Consider the following 12,597-nt stretch of genomic DNA (forward strand, 5'->3'; position numbering starts at 1 on the left):
AATAATTTTATTTTAACAACATTTGCCTAATAATTATCTGGCCAATTATCATAGAAATATTTCATTCAAATCAAAGTTCCATGGTTTGCTAACATTTATTCTTCAGCACTTACTTCAATTTCAAACTTATTTAAATATATTTTACTTGCATTGTACTGTTATAGAATACTAACATTTTCACATTGTTATAGATATACACTGGTTAACATTCTTCAAAATACATTGAGGAAAATAAACTGTTATGGTTGCTGTTTGCCATTACATTGTGAATACATTCGAAAAGAAAATGTTTGTGCTTTCGCTACTTTAGGTTATTTCTTGATCACTGAATTTTCGGAATCAAACTTCTATATCTAGAACTGATACATTAAAGGGTATGGTAGAGTCAACAACGACTTACATTATATTGTGCCTCTAATGTTGTAAAATATCCCAAGGCAATTCACAGGAGTTTAATCAGGTATAAAATGACACAGATCTAAAGAAGGAGACATGAGGGCAGCTGACCAAATGTTTAGTCAAAAAGGTTAAGTTTTAAGGAGCATTTTGAAGGAGGAGATGGAGGAGCAGAGGCAGAAAGGTTTATGAAAGGAAATCCAGAGGCTGGAAATCCAAGGCTAAAGCCACCGTGGGCAAAGGAAATGAGGATGGGAGGGGGAGGGGGGCACAAGGAACCAGAGTTGAAGAACTCAGAGTACCTGGAAGGGATGAAGATGATTACAGGGGTAGGGAAGGATGAGGTATTTGAACATGAGGATGAGAATTTTAAAATTGAGGCAGTTTTGGACTGAGGGCTATAGTCAGTCAGTGAGAACAGGGATGGTGCCTGAATGGAACTTGCTGCAAGTTAGGGTACAAGCAGCAGAATTTTGGATTGGCTCAAATTTATAGAAGGTAGAAGATAGAAGGCCCGGCCAGGAGAGTGTTGAAATGGTTGAAATAAAAACAGAAAGTGCTGGAAATTCTCAGCAGGTCAGGCAGCATCTGCGGAGAGAGAAACAGAGCTAACATTTCAGGTTGCTGACCTTTTGTCAGAACAATTTTGTCACAGCTGTTGACTATGAGATTGCTTAGCTCTATCTACAGCATGCTGACTACACTATTTAGCTTGAATGTAGTCCTGCGTTGTAACTTCAGCAGGCTGACACCTCATTTATAAGCACTCCTGCTGCTGCTCCTGACTGCTCTTCCACACTCCTTATGGAACGTGGTTTGAGGGTAATGGTAATGGTGAGAACTATGTCAGGCAATTAGGTTACAGATTGTGGTTGAATAGAATCTGCTGCTGCTGATGGCCCACAGCATTTCATGGATGACCAGTTTTGGGCTACTAGGTCTGTTTTGAATCTATCCTATTTAACACAATGGTAGTGCCACACAACACAATGGAGGGTGTCCTCAGTGTGAAGTCTCCACAAGAACTGTATGGTGGCCACTTCTATTAATACTGTAATGGACAAATGCATCTGTGACAGGTATATTGGTGAGGAGGAGTTCAAGTAGGTTGTTCACCCTTGTGGGCTCTCTCATCATCTGCTGCAGGCTCAGTCAGGCAGCTATGTCCTTCAGGACTCAGCCATTCAGTCCGTAGTGATGGCCATTAAAGTTTCTCACTCAGAATTAATTTTGTGCCTTTGCTACCCTCTTTGTTTCTTCCAAGTAATGTTCAACATAGAAAAGCTGTATTTCCTAATTTGAAGAAAGGTGATAGGTGGTAATCAGCAGGCAGTTGCCTTGCTCATATTTGACTGATACCATGAGATATAGGAGTCCAGAATCAATGTTAAGGGCTCCTAGGGCTATTCCCTCACCACTGTATACCATTGCACTGTCACCTCTGGTGGGTTCTGTTCTGCCAGTGGGACATACCCTGTGATGGTGATGGAGAAGTTTGGGACATTGACTGAAAGGTATAATTTTGTAAGCTATTACTTGACAGCTCTGTGGGACAGCTCTCCAAAGTTTTGAACAATTTTCAGATGTCAGTAAGGAGAACTTTGCAGGATTGACTGAGCTTGGCGTTCCTTTGCTGTGTCTGAATCAGGTGATTGGGTCAATGCCAGGTGGTCAGTCCAGTTTTATTCTCATTGTTGTTCACCATTGCATGTTTTAATAGGGCTGAGTGACTTGCTAATCTGTTTAAGAGGGCGAGTAACAGGCAACCACATTGCTGTGGTTCTGGAGTCAAATGTACCACCAGGTAAGGATGATTGTTTCTTGAAGTACATTAGTGAACCAGATGGATATTTATTTTACAATAATCAGGAGTTTGGTTTATATATTTGAGTTGTAATCTGATGCAGTTCTATTAAAAGCTGAAAATGAGTTTATCAGAAAAAAATAAGTCTTTTCAATAAGGATCCTTTAATCAGTCCTCTGCTGTGAATAATCTAATTAGAAATCATTGAAATGACTTTTAAAAACTACACTGAATCATTTAATACTCAATTTCTTATAAATTAAATATTTTTATATGATAACTATTTTAAAATTTGCCTACTAGCACCTGCGTGCCAAAGGAAATAAGCATAATTTGAAGAGCTTTCGTGAAGCAATGCCATTGGCATAATCTCGTAATTGTAACTTGGGGGCATTGCCAATTCAGTTAGTGGAGCTGACTTGGGCACTTTGAAGTTGAACCAGTGTGAAATGTCTCAGAAAACATGGCCGTAAGCAGTTTTGGGTGTAACTCACTTACATTTAATACTTCTGTTGGTTTGGATTGTTCCACCCAGATTGCATAGATGTAACCAGCGGAACAAGAGACACTTGTCCCCCAGACCTTTAATATATTCTAGTTGATCTCGCATTATGTGGGGTTAAGAGGGTAAGGGATAATTGGGTCACAGTATACAGATGTAATTCCATCCCCAAGGCAACAATGTACCTGATTTTAATCAAATATTTTGATTGTGTATTACTATGATGGTTAAGCAGCAAAACTGACAATATCGGAAACAAAGAATTAGTGCTTGCTGCAACACAAAAGCTTCTCTGTAGTGACTGACACAAGTTGGGAGATGTAAAACTGAAGTGCAATAACACAGCAAGTTTACACAGATAGTTTCCATTACAAACATGAGCATAGTAATTTATAGTGGGAAAAACTGATAGAAAAGTGTTAACAAAAATACGTGAATGGAAAGTGAGGCTTTGCAGACAGAAGTGAGTGTGGGCACAAGATTTTTAATATATTGTAGATAGTAACATTTTTCCAAAGAGTGAAAACTGTGAGATTTTTGTTAGATAATGACTTTTGATTAGTTAGGTTGTTAGTGACAAAGAAATTTGTGCTCATCAGTTTGCTCTGTGCTGCAGATTTTCACATGCCAGATGTATTATGCAGTTGCGTCAAGTTTCTATTAAAAGTTCAAACATTTGATCAGAGGCGTCAGTAACACTGACTTAATGGTGTTCTTTTTTGAGCCAATTGTGGTAGCTTTGATGTAATTGGAAGCATATCTTGCAGTCACTGTCATTGGTAAGATATTGACCTGCAACTTCCTCATATTTTATACTAAAACTGTAGTGTAGCACATGTCCCGTTTTTAGTGAGGAAACTTGTGTGTATGCGACCTCTGCCACTTTCGCGCTGAAAAAATTCTGCATGCAAGTTGAGCCACCCTGTTCGACCTCTTCCCTGTACTTCTCATTTCCATAGCCACTGCATTCAATGGCACAGCTGGCAAGAGTTTTCCTGCTTTAATGCCACCGTTGCACTGTCACTGTCACCTGATTTCAATGCAGTTGAAATCAGGTGCAGTTTGAGGACAGATTTTCTTTGATTTCTGTAATTTTCTTGTGAGTTTCCCAGCAATTATTTTGACTTTTATCTCAATGAGGCCTGCACTAATACTTCATAACAAAAGGCATTTTTATGCAAACTTTACTTTAAACTGACTCACAGCACTCCCAGGAGTGCCATCTTTGAACATGTCTGATTTGGGTTGCCCTGTCAGAAGCAATTTTCCAACAGGCAGAGCTCTTAGTCTCATAGGACCATACAAGCCTTTTAATATTGCATCAAAGTGCAGTTCCTAGAGAAAACAATGTATGAAGCAGCCATCATAAATAACTCACTCTGTTGTTTCCTAACACTGTGCGTCATCCCAGTCTAGATGTCCCTTTCTACCACCTACTTTAGTGCTGCATCTGACAGTTCTAATATTCTTTAGGGAGGGAAATCTGTCGTCCTCACCTGGTCTGGCCTACACATGGCTCCAGACCCACAGCAATGTGGTTGACTCTTAAATGCCCTCTGAAATGGCCTAGCAAACCACTCAATTGTAATAAAACTGCTACCAAGTTACAAAAAAGGAATGAAACCGGACAGACCACCAGGCATCGACTTAGGCACCTGAAATGACAACGGCAATCGCAGCCCTGTCGACCCTACAAAGTCCTCCTTACTAACATCTGGGGGGCTAGTGCCAAAATTGGGAGAGCTGTCTCACAGACTAGTCAAGCAATAGCCTGACATAATCATCTTCACGGAATCATAACTCACAGATAATGTCCCAGACTCCACCATCACCATCCCTGGATATATCCTGTCCCACCGGCAGGACGGGCCCAGCAAAGGTGGTGGTACAGTGGTATACAGTCAGGAGGGAGTTGCCCGGGGATTCCTCAACATCGACTCCAGATCCCATGAAGTCTCATGGCATCAGGTCAAACATGGGCAAGTAAACCTCCTGCTGATTGCCATGTACCATCCTCCCTCAGCTGATGAATCAGTGCTCTTTCATGTTGAACACCACTTGGAGGAAGCACTGAAAGTGGTAAAGGCGCAGAATGTACTCTGGGTGGGGGACTTCAATGTCCATCATCAAGAGTGGCTCAGTAGCACCACTACTGACCGAGCTGGCCGAGTCCTAAATGACATAGCTGCTAGACTGGGTCTGCGGCAGATGATGAGGGAAAAACATACTCGACCTCATCCCCACCAACCTGCCTGCCACAGATGCATCTGTCCACGACAGTATTGGTAGGAGTGACCACTGCACAGTCATTGTGGAGATGAAGTCCCACCTTCACATTGAGGATACCCTCCATCGTGTTGTGTGGCACTACCACCGTGCTAAATGGGATAGATTTCAAACAGTTCTAGCAACTCGAGACTGGGCATCCATGAGGCACTGTGGGCCATTAGCAGCAGCAAAATTGCATTCAAACACAATGTGTAAACTCATGGCCCAGCATATCCCCTACTCCACCATTACCATCAAGGCAGGGGATCAGCCCTGGTTCAATGAAGAGTGCAGGAGGGCATGCAGGAGCAGCACTAGGCGTACCTAAAAATGAGGTGTCAACCCGGTGAAGCTATAACACAGGACTACTTGCACGCCAGACTGCATAAGTAGCAAGTGATAGACAGGGCTAAGCAATCCCATAACCAACGGATCAGATCTGAGCTCTGCAGTCCTGTCACATCCAGTCGTGAATGGTGGTGGACACTTAAACAACTCACTGTAGGAGGAGGCTCCACAAATATCCCCATCCTCAATAATGGAGGAGCCCAGAACATCAGTGCAAAAGATAAGGCTACAATCTTCAGCCAGAAGTGTTGAGTGGATGATCCATCTCAGCCTCCTCTGGAGGTCCCCAGCATCACAGATGCTAGTCTTCAGCCAGTTCGATTCACTCCACGTGATATCAAGAAATGGCTGAAGGCACTGGATACTGCAAAGGCTATGGGTCCTGACAATATTCCGGCAATAGTACTGAAGACTTGTGCTCCAGAACTTGCCGCGCCACTAACCAAGTAGTTCCAGTACAGCTACAACACTGACATCTACCCGGCTATGTGGAAAATTGCCCAGGTGTGTCCTGGTCACAAAAAGTAGGACAAATCCAACCGGCCAATTACCGCCCCATCAATCTACTCTCCATCATCAGTAAAGTAATGGAAGGGGTCATCAACAGTGCTATCAAGCGGCACCTGCTTAGCAATAACCTGCTCACTGATACCCAGTTTGGGTTCCGCCAGGGCCACTCAGCTCCTGACCTCATTACAGCCTTGGTCCAAACATGGACAAAAGAGCTGAACTTCTGAGGTGAGGTGAGAGTGACTGGTCTTGTCATCAAGGCCGCATTTGACAGTGTGTAGCACCGAGGAGCCCTAACAAAACTGGACTCAATGGGAATCAGGGGAAAACTGTCCGCTGTTTGGAGTCATACCTAGCACAAAGGAAGATGGCTGTCGTTGTTGGAGGTCAGTCGTCTCAGCTCCAGGACATCACTGCAGGAGTTCCTCAGGGTAGTGTCCTCGGTCCAACCATCTTCAGCTGCTTCATCAATGACCTTCCTTCCATCATAAGGTCAGAAGTGGGGATGTTCGCTTCGTAATTGCACGATGTTCAGCACCATTCGTGACTCCTCAGATACTGAAGCAGCCCATGACCAAATGCAGCAAGACCTGGATAAAATCCAGGCTTGGGCTGACAAATGGCAAGTAATATTCGCCACACAAGTGTCAGGCAATGACCATCTCCAACAAGAGTGTATCCAACCATCGTCCTTTGATGTTCAATGGCATTACCATCACTGAATCCCCCACTATCAGCATCTTGGGGGTTACCATTGACCAGAAACTGAACTGGACTAGTCATATAAATACTGTCGCTACAAGAGCAGGTCAGAAGCTAGGAATCCTGTGATGAGTAACCCACCTCCTGACTCCCCAAAGCCTGTCCACAATCTACAAAGCACAAGTCAGGAGTGTGATGGAATACTCTCTGCTTGCCTGGATGAGTGCAGCTCCCACAACTCTCAAGAAGCTTGACACCGTCCAGATCAAAGCAGCCCACTTGATTGGCACCACATCCACAAACATTCACTCCCTCCACCACTGATGTACAGAAGCAGCAGTGTGTACAATCTACAAGATGCACTGCAGGAATTCACCAAGGCTCCTGTGACAGCACCTACCAAGCCTATGACCGCTAACATCTAGAAGGACAAGGACAGCAGATATATGGGAACACGACTACCTGCAAATTCCCCTCCAAGTCACTCACCATCCTGACTTGGAAATATATCGCCGCAGTTCCTTCACAGTCACTGGTTCAAAATCCTGGAACTCCTTCCCTAACAGCACTGTGGGTGTACCTACACCGCATGGACTGCAGCGTTTCAAGAAGGCAGCTCATCACCACCTTATCAAGGGCAATTAGGGATGGGTAATAAGTGCTGGCCCAGCCAGCGAAGCCCACATCCCATGAAAGAATAATTTTTAAAAAGTCCCCTGAGTGCCAGGAAGGTGGGACGTACTGAGCTTCTGATACTGGACTGAAGGGTCAAGAAACTGAGGTGTCCATTGACTAATGGCTTCCTGTCATGAAATCACAGCTGGCTGTACCTCTGGAGGGTGCTCCCGGGTAGCATGTTCTTGCCTGCTACTGGTATGGTAGTCTTCAGGAGAAGGACAGAGTTCTGGTGGATCCTGCTGCACTGAGAGACAGGCATTTGGACTACAAGGATCACCCTTCCACTTAACCCCAGTTATCAGCTGGATGGCTGGCATGATGGCATCAAATCCTGCATGCACTGACTCACTGGATTGGCCAACAAATGAAAAGCAGAATTAAAGGAGACCCCAATGTGTCCTCGAGTGTCATCAGAACTTCAGTCATGCTGACATGAAGGTGAAAACCTCAAATGGTCCCTGTATGTCTCTTTCCTGGGGAGCTATTGCAGACCTGAACCAGGCTGTTATATGCTATATATTTACACATTCCACTCAATTCCTATGAGATACTACAAATAATGGGATATCATCCTCACAGCACACATTTGCCTTTCATGTTGTTTGCCTTGTGAGGGAAGGACACTTGATGTCTGGGTTCCAGAACTCTGAAGTCCAATTGGCATTCTTCTACTCAGACTTTGTGGAGAAGTGGCTTTAACTTTCCCCATCTGCCATTATTATGGGTTCCACATGCTTTCTGTCTCGCTCAATGAGCTATCCTGACATTTGTTAACTAGCTCCCGTCCACCCTGCCCAACCACCCCCCCCACCGTCAATCTCTACACTAGCTCTTTGAACATGTCAGTCATATGACATAGGTGTTATGTCGAAGTGGATGATGTGCTCTCAGCAGAGGATAGAAAAATAGAGCCCTGGTCTTCCTTCTTGACATCTGGGCCTTCAGAAAGATGGAGGCCCAAACCTTCTTCCTCTTTGAGCTGTTCCCCTTTTTCTCAATTGCTTTCTGCTGCTGGACTGGATCTGCAAGGGTCACAGCCCTGGAGCTCGGTGGCCCTCTCCTTAAAGAGGATCAGGGTTTTCAGACTGGGTATCGGCCTTCCAGTGGTTTGTCTCTGGTAGGTATTGTGCACCAACTTGTCCTGCAAGGAAATAGAAAATATCTGTGAGATGTGCAGTTGATTAACTGTGTTTGAAGTGTTATTGCAGAGCTGATGTGCAAGCAGTGTAGGTTTAGAGGTGCCAAATTGGTGAAGCATGTGTCAGGGATACATTAGTCAGTTGCTGCATGTTTAGGGAGTCATGTGTACAGCAGGATAGCACAATGGAGGTGCCCTGAAGCTGAGTGCAGTGTGAAACGTCAGTTGATTAGTGCTGCTTTAAGAGCTTTTGGTATGTAAGTGCTCAGGGTGGACAAGAAAGAAACGGAGTGTCTTACCTTTCTCAATCTGATCACATTGATCTGGGTTTGGGAGATAGAGAGTTAGCACTCAGTGCCAGTGCTACCACCCTACAAGCGTTATGATCCAAGATCCTGCTGGCTTGGCTGTCCTGTTCCCCAGAAGTCAGTCTCTCCTCATTTGAATCTCCTCCATGAGTACTTGCAGGTGGTCAATAAGGAAGTTGCAGGTCCTCTTCCTGACTGTATTGATTTTCTGTCCAATGGGCACAATGGTCAGCTCTCCAGGCTTTATTTTGGGCAACACTTGCCTCAAACATGGAGCCTGAGGCCAGCCCAAAATTGGTCCTTATTACCATGTTACGCATGAGCTGCTGACTCCTCTGCAAGTAGATCATGAATTTGACAAGCATGAGTATTGGGCCACTGATGTCACCAACGGCAGCCGTAAGGCACGTCCCAGGTCTGTAATTAGATGTTGGCAACAAGAGAGCGAGATGATGGAGCGGATTTACTGCACTCACCATCAGGGCAGCATTTGATATCATAGCATGTTAGAGCATTTTAATTATAAAAAGATCAAAACCTAAAGTCGGTGAACATTTAAAAACCTTGAATTGTGTAGGTCCAACAACAGCCCTGCTTGTGTTCAATTGTTCAGTGTTTGGTTGTGTGTGTCCATTGACTCTTCTCTTTGCTGTGTGCTGTTAGTCAAGCCTGTAGGTGTGGTTATAGAGGAAGGGAAGCTGAAAGCAACTGGAAGCTTATGGCTGCAGCCATTTAAAAAAATCTTTTATAATAAAGTTCTGTTCACACATAAAACTTGGCATGTATCATCTCTGCATATCTCCAAGGTACAAAACATCTTACTGCTCATTTTATTAGCATTTGTTAGAGGTCTTCAAACATGTACTTGACCCAGCATATAGACATTTATAGGACCTAGTGCTTGTTTTAGGCAGCCACCAAGTGAAAAATAGTCCAACTCAATCTTGGCTCAAATGTTTTTGAGGCATCCTTTGGTCGCAGGATGTTTGGCCTCAAAAATGGGCCTTGTGGCACCTGTCTTACCCTTGCATAATAGGGTAATGAGGTTCAATGTCTACTCAACTGAGAATAGAAATTTTTTAAAAAGGAATGAGAGAAGCAGCAGCTGGCACTTTTACCTTCTACTTCCAAGCATGCCAATGAAGAATGGTCTTTGTAGAGCACTTTTATATTGTGGAAGCTCTCCTGGTCACACTAAAGTTCAACTTGTTTTATATTGATATTTCTATTCCAGCATAAACAAATGAGCTCTGTAGGGAACTGGTGTGTAACTTCCTGTCAGAGCAATCACTGAAAGCAACATGTAACTAATGGTGCAATTATGGTGTGAATTAGATTGAGGAAATTCCAGACCATTCTGTTGATTCTATAAACAGAGGTTAAACACTACAATCATTGAGAGTGATCTATAAATTAATTCTAGAATGCCAACTCATAATTCACATTTGTGTATTATTATTTCATTCTATCGACAATTTATATTACAATCTGTACTAAATAACCATGTAAGCCACCATTCAAAGCTTTATATAATGTGGTGTTGCCAATATCAGTTTTATATTATATCACATCTGTGGCATAACATAATCTACAAAAACATCTGTTCCTGTACAGTTAATTTACAAAACACCACTATTTTTCATGAACCATGTGAAGCAAAAGTATTTTATGCATATAATGTAAAATGGCAGGGTAATGGTATAAATTACATGAATGGGAATCATCATTATTTTTGATTTGTACATGAACTAGAGACCTGAACCACATCTATCTCTGTAAATCACCTCTGTCTAGTCACTGTCTATTTTCTGTCACTGTTGTAAATTACTTTGCATTGAACAGTGAAATTATTATCCATTTCTTGAGAACATACCATATGGAACAATGAAATGCCAATTTCTCCCCCAAAATGTCTCCCTTCCTCTCATCTCTGACTTGTGTATAGTATCAAGGGTGATAGCAGCCATCTGGGGCCTTGCCCGAATGGTTATTATTCATGTGCGAGTTTATGTAGCGAGGGCTGCTAGGCTATTCAATTGTGGGTGACACTATCTTCAGCTGATGACCACACAAATTGCTTTCCAGCAGTGATTACTGCAGAGTAATTGGGAATAGAAGTACCCGTAGATCTCCCTGTGTTTTAGACAAGGGATGCCAAGCCATTTTAATTCCAGAACTGCTACGTTGGCTGAGACCACCTTATTTAGCACAAGCCGAGGGCCAAATTTAGGAGCTCCCTACTGTGTATTGCACAATGTGACGCTATGCAGTGTTTAATCACTGAGCTCTGGGAAATTTGCAATTCACATCACCGATTACACTTTACAAAAGGTAATCCACTGGGAGTAAAAGCATGTTGGGATGTCCTGAGAATGTGAAAAGTTGTGCATAAATGCAAATTATTTTTTCTCTCTTAACAAAATTATTATTTTCATAAGGTATATCTCTGTAACGTATTCTTATGTTAGTATCCATCAGTCACATGGTAATGCCCCCTCATGGAATAAACATGGAATCCCCTATGTCCATTAGATATCCTTTACTCTTTCTCAGAAAATTATTTCAACAACAGATGTTAAAGGATGGGAGGATATATTAATGTCAAAGATGCATTATGAAAGCCACGAGACATTTATTATCCATTAGTAGACTAGCCTGATAAATCATGAGCTATGATGTCACAACTGATTTACATTTAGTGTCTGCATTGGGCTATATATCACATCCCAAAGGCTTTCAACGTTTATTCTGTTTATGACATATGTTAAAAAATTAATTATGTAAAGAATGCAAAGTTGATCCTGGAAAGAAGTTAAAACAAATATACTTAATGGCATGTGGCCCCTTGTGGCATAGTCGTTTATGCGCTGTAACTCTTGGCATGGTTTCTCCTTGCACAGTCCCTTGAGTTCATGGCATGCTTCCTAATGTTGCATTTCCCTGTAGCACACTTCCTTGGGGGGTGGTTAAGTATGGTTGCCCATGGCGCTGTTCCTCATGAGGCCATTCCTCATGGCGTGTTTCCATTTGGCACAGTTACTAGTGGAAAGGTTGATTGTGGCACCACTCCTCATGGCACGCTTCCTTGTGGTGCAGTTCCAGCGCAGCTAAAGCTAGTCTGAATTCTGATTCCCTGGTTATTATGTGGCGCGGATTTAGAATACTTGTTATTTGTACTTTCTCTTTAAATAGAAATTGGAATGAAAACTAATTCCAGCAATTTGAACGTGATGCAATTCCATCCCAATAATATTTGAAAAATATTTATTAAAAATATCAAGTGTGGTGAAAAATAGTTTAAAAAGTTAACAGTAGTAAAACGCAACAGTGGGCAGAATTTTCCCCTCATCCGGCAGGCACGAGCCTGATCCGAACGGGAGAAAAATAGAGCGCGATGACGTTGGGCGAGTGTCCCAACGTCATCACGCACTCATGCAATATTTTGGTCAGTGGGCATACGCAGGAGTTGGCAGTGCCCCCCGCCAACAATTAAGAGGGCTGTTAAGCACATCAATTAATTAATGAATAATTAAATATATTTTTTCCCTGCCCGTCCAACCTTACGGTTGGCAGGTGGGCGAATAGGTCAAGCAGCCTTTGGGTTATTGAGGAAATCGTGGGATGAGGTTTCCGATATTAATTAATAATAAAATTTAAATCTTTACAACTCATTTTAAACATGTCCCTGCTCATGTGTCACGTTCACACGAGGGGGCAAGTTTTCTTTTTTTATTGACAACATTATTTTTAATGTGAAAAATCTTCAGTTCCCTGAGGGAGCTCTGCGCCTTCAGGGAGCTTTCTGTAAGCGCACCCATACATATGTGCTGACTTCCACACTCGCCCTCCTCCCACCTGCCCCTCCCCGCCCCCCCCAAACCGACCCTGGCAGCACTGAGGTTATCAGTGCGTGTTTCACACTGGTTGGCCGTTAATTGGCCAG

At 43.0% G+C, this 12,597-nt stretch overlaps 1 protein-coding gene across 1 annotated transcript in view; it reads right to left on the reverse strand.

Annotated features, from left to right (window-relative positions):
• Positions 1–12,597, reverse strand: part of LOC144694428 (inactive carboxypeptidase-like protein X2) — a 233,290-nt gene that overhangs the window by 16,494 nt on the left and 204,199 nt on the right. The window lies entirely within an intron of this gene.

This window comes from Cetorhinus maximus, chromosome 20 (assembly GCF_964194155.1).
Source record: "Cetorhinus maximus chromosome 20, sCetMax3.hap1.1, whole genome shotgun sequence".
Taxonomy (NCBI): Eukaryota; Metazoa; Chordata; class Chondrichthyes; order Lamniformes; family Cetorhinidae; genus Cetorhinus; species Cetorhinus maximus.